This window comes from Somniosus microcephalus, unplaced genomic scaffold (genome assembly GCF_052327205.1).
Source record: "Somniosus microcephalus isolate GS21.2 unplaced genomic scaffold, FLI_Smic_1.0 unresolved_chr8, whole genome shotgun sequence".
In the NCBI taxonomy this organism is placed as follows: domain Eukaryota; kingdom Metazoa; phylum Chordata; class Chondrichthyes; order Squaliformes; family Somniosidae; genus Somniosus; species Somniosus microcephalus.
Genome location: NW_028225186.1, coordinates 40,795,256 through 40,807,533, shown reverse-complemented (window position 1 = coordinate 40,807,533; position 12,278 = coordinate 40,795,256). Strand labels below are relative to the sequence as shown.

At 48.2% G+C, this 12,278-nt stretch overlaps 2 non-coding genes across 2 annotated transcripts; both read left to right on the top strand.

The window, feature by feature from the left end:
• Positions 1–615: 615 nt before the first annotated feature.
• trnae-uuc (transfer RNA glutamic acid (anticodon UUC)) lies at positions 616–687 on the top strand. Its single transcript has one exon. It is a non-coding gene; the product is annotated as a tRNA-Glu (tRNA).
• A 1,100-nt stretch (positions 688–1,787) lies between these two features.
• trnag-ccc (transfer RNA glycine (anticodon CCC)) lies at positions 1,788–1,858 on the top strand. The gene has a single exon. It is a non-coding gene; the product is annotated as a tRNA-Gly (tRNA).
• The last annotated feature ends 10,420 nt before the right edge of the window (positions 1,859–12,278 follow it).

The window sequence follows — 12,278 nt, the reverse complement described above, 5'->3', positions numbered from 1 at the left end:
CAGCGAAAAATTGAACCTAAAATAATTTTAAACGGTGAGAAACTGTATAAAAAGCTCCTGCATCAATTCCTCGTTAGCATAGTGTTCTCCTTCTGTTTGTCTTTTGTGCGGGGCACTGCGGAACGAGAGAGGACAGGGAAATGCAGATAACAGCGGGAGAAACACGTCTGATCTTTCAAGGGGACAGCACTGGCACGATTGGCCGAATGGCCTCATACTGTACTGCAAGCTTCCATGAATCATATGGATATCTGAGACATACCCACACAAAGTGAGCACACATCTGTGTTCGTGTATGTGTTTGAGTCTTTGTCTCAAGCAGTGCATTACTATTTCCTCTGTGTTGTCCTTGATATTTTGGTGCTGATTATTCAATTTCCCGACGACTTTTCTCTGACTGTGTATCACTGAGAAAAGCACAGAAGCAAATAGATTTCAGGTGGACGCCTACCCGCAATTGATGCTGTGGTTTCTTGAACTTGTCGTTTGTGATCTCGCCTAAAAAATGACATCTTGTACGAAAAGTTTGCCTGGCGCGATAGTGACCTGAATTTCAAAGCAGCAAGGAGGAAAGACTGCATTGTTCTGCTTGCTGGCAGGATGCTTTCCGCAGCTTCCCTGGTGGTCTAGTGGTTAGGATTCGGCGCTTTCACCGCCGCGGCCCGGGTTCGATTCCCGGTCAGGGAACCAGTGCTTTTTCTGGCTGTTTGAAATGCCAGCAATCAAAGCACCCGCGCGAAACAATGCTTCAACCTTTCAACTTTCCACGCTGCTGTTGCCTCAACAGTCAGCAGCGCAACATTCGGTACCGAGGTGCAACATTCACTTCCTTGCCTTCTGTAAAATGCCTGCTGTTTCAAAGTCAGCAGGAAATGACATTGGGAACAAGACACCTTAAATGCCCACATTTATGTGTACCTCACAGTGTCAGAACAGTCGCGGTTATTATCCGCCTTCCTTGTATTATTTTGCCGACTGCATCTCCCTAACAAGGTTAGCTGATCACAGCACGGCTATCAGTCAACTCATTGCCAGTGTGAAGAATGCCACATTAGCTACGTGTGCAAGACTCGAATGACAGAGTACCTGGGCCGTGATAACTTATCCTGATATTCATGAGGCCTTAACATTCGCTGCATAAGACATTTCTACCTTTGGTTACCATCCCTCCTGCCATTGGAAAGCGGTTGTCTTTATTTCCTCTATCAAAAGCCATTGTAATTTTGCAAGCCTTTATTAAATTTCCCCTTAGCCTCCAGAGGAAAGCAATTCCAGCTTGTCCACACCATCAACATAACTGAAGTCGCTCGGGCCACACTGTAAGACGTCAAACGAGTTCTGTATGTCGGGGAGTCAAGGGCTATGGGGAGCGGGCGGAAAAGTTGCGTTGTGTCGAAGATCTCATCAGCCACGAACTTATTAAATGGCGGGGCTCGAGGGGCCGAATGGCCCAATTCTGCTCCTATTTATTCTTTTGGGGAAGGTTAGTTTCTTAATTATGTAATTATTGAGCAGCTAAACAACGTTGGAAGGAAACTCCCACGGCACCGAGAAAAGTGCAAAATCTTAGCTCTGCCGTGAGCTCATGCACCTGAGAGGTTAACCCTGTAATTCTCTGTCCACAGATCTTCCAGGACCTTCGAAGTGTTTCCAGCATTTAGTCAACAATTCCAGATGCAGTATCTGCTGCATTTAGCTTTTTATGTTAACGCAGTGTCCCCACTTGTATTAACAAAAGCCAAAAATAAATTGTAGCTACCAGAAAATAGAATCAAATAAGTCGGCGTGCATTGGTGGTTCAGGGGTAGAATTCTCGCCTCCCACGCGGGAGACCCGGGTTCGATTCCCGGCCAATGCAGGCTAATTTTTTTAACAATTTATTTCATAGCAAACACATCACATGAGCATAAATAATGTATTAGCTGTACCTGTGCAACTGGATCAAGGGTATGAATGTTCTGCTCCTGTTCCTGTGTAACAGGCTCGATTCTTACTCTGACAGACATTGCATTGCTCACTTCCTCGTTAGTCTCGTTGTGAGTATCCCCGCCTGTCACGCGGGAGACCGGGGTGAAATTCCCCGACGGGAAGGAATTTTTACATCCCCAATTTTAAACGTTTTGGCAGCACCTTAAAGCGCTCCTTGGAAAAGATCAACAGCGAAAGATTGAACCTAAAATAATTTTAAACGGTGAGGAACTGTATAAAAACCTCCTGCATCAATTCCTCGTTAGCATAGTGCTCTCCTTCTGTTTGTCTTTTGTGCGGGGCACTGCGGAACGAGAGAGGACAGGGAAATGCAGATAACAGCGGGAGAAAGCACGTCTGATCTTTCAAGTGGACAGCACTGGCACGATTGGCCGAATGGCCTCACACTGTACTGCACGCCTCCATGAATCATATGGATATCTGAGACATACTCACACAAAGTGAGCACACATCTGTGTTCGTGCATGTGTTTGAGTCTTTGTCTCAAGCAGTGCATTACTGTTTCCTCTGTATTGTCCTTGATATTTTGGTGCTGATTATTCAATATCCCGACGGCTTTTCTCTGACTGTGTATCTCTGAGAAAAGCACAGAAGCAAATAGATTTCAGGTGGACGCCTACACGCACTTGATGCTGTGGTTTCCTGAACATGTCCTTTGTGATCTCGCCTAAAAAATGTCATCTTGTACGAAAAGTTTGCCTGGCGTGAAAGAGACCTGAATTTCAAAGCATCAAGGAGGAAAGACTGCCTTGTTCTGCTTGCTGGCAGAACGTTTCACGCAGTTTCCCTGGTGGTCAAGTGGATAGGATTCGGCGCTTTCACCGCCGCGGCCCGGGTTCGATTTCCGGTCAGAGAACCAATGCGTTTTCTGGCTGTTTGAAATGCCAGCAATCAAAGCACCTGAGCAAAACAATGCTTGCACCTCATCAACCTTTCAATTTTCCACACCGCTGCTGTTGCCTCAACAGTCAGCAGCACATCATTCGGTACCGAGGTGCAGCATTCGCTTCCTTGCCTTCTATAAAATGCCTGCTGTTTCAAAATCAGCAGGAAATGACATTGGGAATAAGACACTTTAAATGCCCACATTTTTGTGTACCTCACAGTGTCAGAACAGTCACGGTTATTATCCGTCTTCCATGTATTATTATGCCGACTGCATCTCCCTAACAAACTTAGCTGATCACAGGACGGCTATCAGTCAACTCATTGCCAGTGTGAAAAATGCCACATTAGCAACGTGTGCAAGACTCGAATGACAGAGTAACTGGGCCGTGATAACTTATCCTGATATTCATGAGGCCTTAACATTCGCTGCATAAGACAATTCTACCTCTGGTTACCACCCCTCCTGCCATTGGAAAGCGTTTGTCTTTATTTCCTCTATCAAAACCCATTGTAATTTTGCAAGCCTCTATTAAATTTCCTCTTAGCCTCCAGAGGAAAGCAATCCCAGCTTCTCCACACTACCAACATAACTGAAGTCGCTTCTCCCTCGGGCCACACTGTAAGACGTCAAACAGGTTCTGTATGTCTGATAGACATATATTTCAGCTAAAGGGGAGTCAAGGGTTATGGGGAGCGGGCGGCAAAGTTGCGTTGTGTCGAAGATCTCATCAGCCACGAACGTATTAAATGGCGGTGCTCGAGGGGCCGAATGGTCCAATCCTGCGCCTATTTATTCTTTTGGGGAAGGTTAGTTTCTTAATTATGTAATTTTTGAGCAGCTAAACAACGTTGGAAGGAAACTCCCACGGGACCTAGAAAAGTGCAAAATCTAATTTCTGCCGAGAGCTCATGCACCTGAGAGGTTAAACCTGTGTTTCTCTGTCCACAGATCTTCCAGGACATTCGAAGTGTTTCCAGCATTTAATCAACAATTCCAGATGCAGTATCTGCAGGATATTGCTTTTTATCTTAACGCAGTGTCCCCGCTTGTATTAACAAAAGTCAAAAATAAATTATCGCTGCCAGAAAATGGAATCTGTTAAGTCGGCGTGCATTGGCCTTTCTCGGGTAGAATTGTCGCCTGCCACGCCGGAGACCCGGGTTCGATTCCCGGCCAATGCAGGCCAAATTTTTTAACAATTAATTTCATAGCAAACACATCACATGAGCATAAATAATATATTAGCTGTACCTGTGCAACTGGATCAAGGCTATGAATGTTCTGCTCCTGTTCCTGTGCAACAGCTTTGAGGGGCTGCAATGGCATCCTGTTCCTGTGTAACAGGCTCGATTCTTACTCTGACAGACATTACATTGCTCACTTCTTCCAAAGTATAGTTGTGAGTATCCCCGCCTGTCACGCGGGAGACCGGTGTGAAATTCCCCGTCGGGGAGGATTTTTAACATCCCCAATTTACAACCTTTGGGCAGGACCTTAAAGCGCTCCTTGGAAAAGATCAACAGCGAAAAATTGAACCTAAAATAATTTTAAACGGTCAGGAACTGTATAAAAACCTCCTGCATCAATTCATCGTTAGCATAGTGGATTACTGTTTCCTCTGTACTGTCCTTGATATTTTGGTGCTGAGTATTCAATATCCCGACGGCTTTTCTCTGACTGTGTATCTCTGAGAAAAGCATAAAAGCAAATAGATTTCAGGTGGACGCCTACACGCACTTGATGCTGTGGTTTCCTGAACATGTCCTTTGTGATCTCGCCTAAAAAATGTCATCTTGTACGAAAAGTTTGCCTGGCGTGAAAGTGACCTGAATTTCAAAGCAGCAAGGAGGAAAGACTGCCTTGTTCTGCTTGCTGGCAGGATGCTTCTCGCAGCTTCCCTGGTGGTCTAGTGGTTAGGATTCGGCGCTTTCACCACCGCGGCCCGGGTTCGATTCCCGGTCAGGGAACCAGTGCTTTTTCTGGCTGTTTGAAATGCCAGCAATCAAAGCAGCCGCGCGAAACAATGCTTGCACCTCATCAACCTTTCAACTTTCCACGCTGCTGTTGCCTCAACAGTCAGCAGCGCATCATTCAGTACCAAGGTGCAGCATTCGCTTCCTTGCCTTCTGTAAAATGCCTGCTCTTTCAAAGTCAGCAGGAAATGACATTTGGAACAAGACACTTTAAATGCCCACATTTATGTGTGATGCGCTATCAATTACTCATAAAAGACGGAGAGTTGGGAGAGTAACTAAAGGCTTTTATTTGCAAAGAACAAAGCATGCCTCTCGTGGTTGACTGGGTTCCAAGAAGGCAGGGGCTGCAGGTCAATCACCTTTATACCTGGGCCTGTGGGTGGAGCCAGCCGAGACATGTTGAGGCATAAATCGGTACAACAGTGAATAACAATAACAGTGTTTTACCACATTCACCCCTTGTTTAAAATTGAGTCCGGCGGGGTGAAGTGCACTAAAGGTTCGTGTAAGTAAGTCTATCAGGTGGCCTTGTATGCCGTCCTGAACGTCGTGGTGGCGGCGGTGATGGTGCAGCATCCAACGTTGAATCTGGCGTCTCATTGAGTGGTTGGGTGGTCAATGACGGGTCCTAGGGCTGCGGCATGCCGTCTAGCGGGGTTGGGTTGTGGGTAGTGGTGGATGGCAATGGTAGTGTTTCAGGGGCACCCGAAGGTGCGAGGTCTCGTATGCAGACTGTGTCCTCCCGCCCGTCTGGGTACACCATGTAAGCATACTGAGGGTTGGCATGGAGGAGGCTCACCCTCTCGACCAGGGGGTCCGTCTTATGGGACCTCACGTGCTTCCACAGTAGGACGGGTCCTGGAGAAGTCAGCCATGTCGGTAACGAGATCGCCGATGTGGACTTCCTGGGGAAGGAGAACATTCTCTCGTGAGGGGTAGCATTGGTGGCTGTACAGAGCAGTGACCGAATGGATTGGAGCGCCGCAGGGAGGACTTCCTGCCAGCGAGAGATCGGAAGGCCCTTAGATTTCAAGTTTAAAAGGAAGGCCTTCCAGACCATCGCATTCTTCCTTTCCACCTGGCCATTCCCCCGGGGGTTGTAGCTGGTGGTCCTGCTTGTAGCGATACCTCTCGAGAGCAGGTACTGCCGGAGTTCGTCGCTCATAAAGGATGAGCCCCTGTCGCTATGAATACAGCTAGGGAAACCGAACAATCCGAAGAGGTCATTCAGACATTTAATGACCGTGGTACTGGTCAAGTCTGAGCAAGGGATGGCAAACGGGAAACGGGAGTACTCATCAATTATGTTGAGGAAGTACACATTGCGGTCGGAGGAGGGGAGGGGCCCTTTAAAATCGACGCTCAGCCTTTCAAAGGGGCGCGTGGCTTTGATCAGGCTTGCTCTGTCTGGCCTATAAAAATGCGGTTTGGACTCGGCACAGACTTGGCAGTTCCTGGCCATGGTCCTGACCTCCTCGATGGAGTAGGGCAGGTTACGGGATTTCATGAAGTGAAAAAACCTGGTGACCCCCGGGTGGCAGAGGTCATTGTGGAGGGTCTTCAGTCTATCGACCTGCGTGTTGGTGCATGTACCACGTGATAGGGCATATGGGGGCTCATTGAGTTTACCGGGCTGGTACAAGATATCGTAATTGTAGGTGGAGAGTTCGATTCTCCACCTCAAGATCTTGTCGTTCTTGATTTTGCCCCTCTGCTTATTATTAAACATAAAAGCTACTGAACGCTGGTCAGTGAGCAGGGTAAATCGTTTTCCGGCCAGGTAATGCCTCCAATGTCGCACAGATTCCACAATGGCCTGGGCCTCCTTTTCGACAGAGGAGTGTCGAATCTCGGGTCCCTGGAGGGTCCTTGAGAAAAAGGCCACGGGTCTCCCCGCCTGGTTAAGGGTTGCAGCTAGGGCAAAGTCGGATGCATCGCTCTCCACTTGGAAAGGGATGGACTCATCCACTGCGTGCATTGTGGCCTTCGCAATATCTCCTTTTATGAGAGTGAAGGCTGCACAGGCCTCTGCTGTCAGGGGGATGGAGGTGGACTTGATGAGGGGTCTGGCTTTGTCCTTATAGTTGGGCACCCACTGAGCATAGTACGAGAAAAACCCTAGGCATCTCTTCAGTGCTTTTTGGCAGTGGGGGAGGGGGAGCTCCATAAGGGGGCGCATCCTGTCGGGGTCGGGGCCGATGACTCCGTTCTCCACTACACAGCCAAGAATGGCAAGGCGCTTGGTATGAAACATACATTTGTCCTTGTTGTATGTTAGGTTCAGCCGCTGGGCCGTACGGAGGAATTTCTCTAGATTAACATCATGGTCCTGCTGGTCACGGCCGCAGATGGTGACGTTGTCTAGATAGGGGAAAGTGGCCTGGAGCGCGTTCTGGTCAACCATCCGTTCCATCTCCCGTTGGAAGACTGAAACCCCGTTGGTGACGCCGAAGGGAACTCTGAGGAAGTGGTAGAGACGACCGTCAGCTTCAAAAGCTGTGTACTGGTGGTCCTCAGCCCTGATGGGGAGCTGGTGGTATGCCGACTTCAGATCAATCGTCGAGAACACCCGGTATTGTGCTATCTGATTGACCATGTCAGATATGCGGGGGGGTGGGTATGCATGTAGCTGGGTGTAGTGATTGATCATCTGGCTGTAGTCAATAACTAGGCGCTGTTTTTCGCCAGTCTTCACTACCACCACTTGTGCTCGCCATGGGCTGGTGCTACTTTCAATAATCCCTTCCTTCAGGAGTCTTGCTGCCTCGGATTTAATGAAGCTCCTATCCCCGGCACTGTAACGCCTGCTTTTGGTTGCGATGGGCTTACAGTCGCGGGTGAGGCTGGCGAACAAGGAGGGGGGGGACTTTAAGGGTGGAGAGGCTGCAAATGGTGCGCGGCGGGCGATTTAAAAGCTGCTGGCTGCAGACTGTGAGTGGGGGGAGGGGTCCATCGTACGCTAATGTGACACTCTTAAGGTGGCAGTGAAAATCCAACCCCAGTAGAACGGCAGCGCAAAGATGGGGCAGGACCAGGAGTTTAAAATTTTTGTATTCTGTGCCCCTTACTGAAAGGGTCACTACACAGTAGCCACCGACGTCCGCTGACTGGGCTTTGGAAGCCAAAGAGATCCGATGTCGCGTCGGCAGGACTGGGAGAGAGTAACTGCGCACCGTGTCGGGGTGGATAAAGCTTTCCGTGCTCCCGCTGTCAAAAAGGCAGGTAGTGGCGCGGCCGTTTACCGTAATGTCCATCATGGACCTGGACAGTTGATGAGGGAGAGATTGGTCCAGCATCACGGAGGCCAGCGTATGGTCGAGCGAGTCGATGTGGTCGTCAGATGAGGCGGTGGTTGAGTCCGGGTCCCCCGTGGTTGAAGTTGGAGACGTCCGAGATGGCGGACAAAATGGCGGCGCCCATGGTCCCGATCCCCACGCGGCTGGGGGAGCCCAAGATGGTGGACAAGATGGCTGCCCCCACAGTTCGCACGCGGCGCTGCTGGCGCTAGCGGTTTTACCTTTGCAGGCGCTGACATAGTGTCCGTTCTTCCCGCAGCCGGAGCAGGTAGCATTCCTCGCCAGGCAGCGTGCTCTGGGGTGTTTTGCCTGGCCACAAAAATAACATTTCTGTGCCTTGGACATTGCAGCAGCAGTTGAATGTGGCGGTCCCATGACACACGGTTGTGTCGTCAACGTTGCGGAGCGGTTAGGGGAGAAGGCGTTCACATTCCTGTGGGCCGCGTCGAGTTCAGGGGTAGAATTCTCACCTGCCACGCGGGAAACCCGGGTTCTGTTCCCGGCCAAGGCAGGTTAATTTTTTTAACAATTCATTTCGCAGCAAACACATCACATGAGCATAAATAATATATTAGCTGTACCTGTGCAAGTGGATCAAGGGTATGAGTGTTCTGCTCCTGTTCATGTGCAACAGCTTTGAGGGGCTGAATGGCATCCTGTTCCTGTGTAACAGGCTCGATTCTTACTCTGACAGACATTACATTGCTCACTTCCTCGTTAGTATAGTTGTGAGTATCCCCGCCTGTCACGCGGGAGACCGGGGTGAAATTCCCCGATGGGGAGGTATTTTAACATCCCCAATTTTAAACCTTTGGGCAGCACCTTAATGCGCTCCTTGGAAAAGATCAACAGCGAAAAATTGAACCTAAAATAATTTTAAACGGTGAGGAACTGTATTAAAACCTCCTGCATCAATTCCTCGTTAGCATAGTGTTCTCCTTCTCTTTGTCCTTTGTGCGGGGCACTGCAGAACGAGAGAGGACAGGGAAATGCAGATAACAGCGGGAGAAAGCACGTCTGAACTTTCAAGGGGACAGCACCGGCACGATTGGCCGAATGGCCTCAAACTGTACTGCAAGCCTCCATGAAATATATGGATATCTGAGACATACCCACACAAAGTGAGCACACATCTGTGTTCGTGTATGTGTTTGAGTCTTTGTCTCAAGCAGTGCATTACTATTTCCTCTGTATTGTCCTTAATATTTGGTGCTGATTATTCAATATCCCGACGGCTTTTCTCTGACTGTGTATCTCTGAGAAAAGCGCAGAAGCAAATAGATTTCAGGTGGACGCCTACCCGCACTTGATGCTGTGGTTTCCTGAACATGTCCAATGTGATCTCGCATAAAAAATGTCATCTTGTACGAAAAGTTTGCCTGGCGTGAAAATGACATGGATTTCAAAGCAGCAAGGAGGAAAGACGGCATTGTTCTGCTTGCTGGCAGAATGTTTCCGATAGCTTTCCTGGTGGTGTAGTGGTTAGGATTCAGCGCTTTCACCACCGTGGTCTGTGTTCGATGCATGGTCAGGGAACCAGTGTGTTTTCTGGCTTTTTGAAATGCCAGCAATCAAAGCACTCGCGCGAAATAACGCTTACACCTCATCAACTTTCCACACTGCTGCTTGTGCCTCAACAGTGTGGGAAAAACGTATTAAACATTAAGACATGCTGGGATACTTGACCACTTTACTAATTGAACAAAGGACACTAAACTAGTTAAAACTAAAAGAACTGATGACTGCCATAATGAAGTCAAGCTGACCTTTTGGCTTAGGGCATCTGGTGATAAAATGTGAACATGTTAATCTGTTTCTTGAGAGCAAGGGAACCTATGAAACCTTATGTTGAAATGTAATGTAAGCTAATCACCTGAAGCTGTTTAACTTGCTGTATAACTATGAGCGCTGTACATTAGTAATTTAGAGTGCTGGTGGGCAGTAGGGACTGCTGCAGACTCTCCGTAATATCATGTAATAAATTCCTAAAGCGAACCTCGAAGTCTCCATCTGATAATTAATTTCCTCAACAGAATTTGGCGTAGTCAGGCAGGGTCCCTAACAACGGGATCCAAAAGAACTAAGAAGGTCTAAGTTGGGTATAGCGTCGACCTTGTATATCACTTGGCCCACTTAGGCTCCAATTAGACAAAGGAAATTTAAAAAGGGACTCTCCTAAAAATAAAAGGAAAGTGCCCGGTGCCTCCCAGCTGAAAGGAGGAGAGCACCTAGCGCGTCCCAGCTGAAAGGGGGAGGGCGCACGGTTGCCCAGTTATCCAGCCGGTGACTCATGCTGAGCCAAGAAGCCTGTCAGGCTGAGGCAAGACTGCTGAGAAGAGAGAAAAGACTATGGCACCGAATTAAGTAGCTACAAAGAAAATAAAGGGTTGACTTCGAGACTCGCGGAAAAAACCGGTGAGCGCTCATTGTATTTTGTGTATATAAAATAAGCCGCGGTTGTATAACCAGTAAGTTTAAAACTAAGTTACAGGAGTAAGGAGAAGATGGGAAATAACGGCAGTCGAGCGGATTCATCCAAGCCTGCCAAAAAGGAGCCCGAGGCAAGCTAGAACAGGAGGCTGCAAATGGTAAAATCAAGATATGTAAAAGAACGAATGACAGAATAAAAAAGCTCGTGCAACATCGAAAAAAGGTAGGAGATCCCATCGTTCCACCGGGTTCGCCAGCCGAAAATGTAAAAAAAGAAACAGGAGACGTTCGGTATGCGGTAACTTTTAGTAGTGATCTGTATGTATGGTCGGGTGGAGATTGGTCTTATGGGGGAAGTTTTAAAATACCTTTAATAAAAGAATGGGAAGAAATTACTAGAAATGAAGGAGGGGATCCTGAGTGGGACACCCCCTATATGTTATGGTGCTTTGCCAGGTGGATGGAAGTAGCAAAAAGACACCAACCCCCAAAGAAGAAGGGGAAACAGGAAGAGGCAGAGGGTAGTCAGAAAAAGGAAGAGGTGCTGCCTAAGGCTCCTGTTGTGGGAATGTATCCCCGAACTCCAGCAGGAGATCCGGTTGAGATGGGGGAAGAGTTAAATCATTTACTAATGATAGCGGCTGCTCTAAGACAGCAACCGGCACAATTTCCGGCGCCGCCTCCATACAATCCACCCCCACCCGCAGATGAACCCGTAATTGAAACTCCTCCTCCAGCAGAGGCACTCGGAGCAGGAGCTGCTGCATTGCCTCGTAGTAATGTACAGGACCTAACCTCACGTAACGGACCTACAACTAGGTCACAAACACAACCTGACACTACTACCCATCAACTTCCTCGAGTCATGATAGGAGAGGTGCCAGTGTTAAATCCATGGTCCCCAGCGGAAGCTAGAGCTATGATAGCCGAGGCACCAGTCCCCTTAAAGAAGCCCACTGCCTTTCATAATTGGCTAGAACAAATATGTATCATTTACAGCCCTCTTCCTGGGGATGTGCTAATGCTGCTAAAATGTGCGTATGGGTCCTCATGGTCGACCCTAAGGGACGGATTTTCTGTTCCCCCGGGAGTAAATGGAGATTGGCGACAAGATGATGTACAACTGGACTAGGGAAATGAATCTGTTGCTCACTGGTTAGAACATAGAGGTAAAGAGGCTATAATGAGAGGAGCCAAGAAGCCTAGTGACATAGGAGAAGTTACTCGATGTCTGCAAAGAAAGGAGGAGACAATTCCTGATTTTGTAGCTCGATTTAAAAGCAAGTGGGAGGAACATGCGGGAGTTCCGTTAGCAGACAATGGACCTTTGGCAGTACAAACACTGCTAAACTGCATGTTACCCTTTCAAGCTCAAGCCTTTAAAATGATTAATCTAAATTGGCAGACTTAGCGCTGGGTGGACGTAGTTACTGCTCTGGTAAATATGGATAGGGAAGGACTCTTTTCTCAGTCGAAAGAGCAAAAGCCAAAAACAGCGGGACAATATTTCCAGCAGAATAGAAGAGGATTTGCACGAAGAGGAGGTTATGGTAGAGGCAGAGGGAGGGGAAGAGGACAATGGCAAATGAGAGATAGATCACAGGATGAATGTCGGAACTGTGGGAAAAGAGGACATTGGGCTAGAGATTGCCGATGCCCCACAAGGCCACAGCAGGAATACCCCCAACAAGGAGGGTA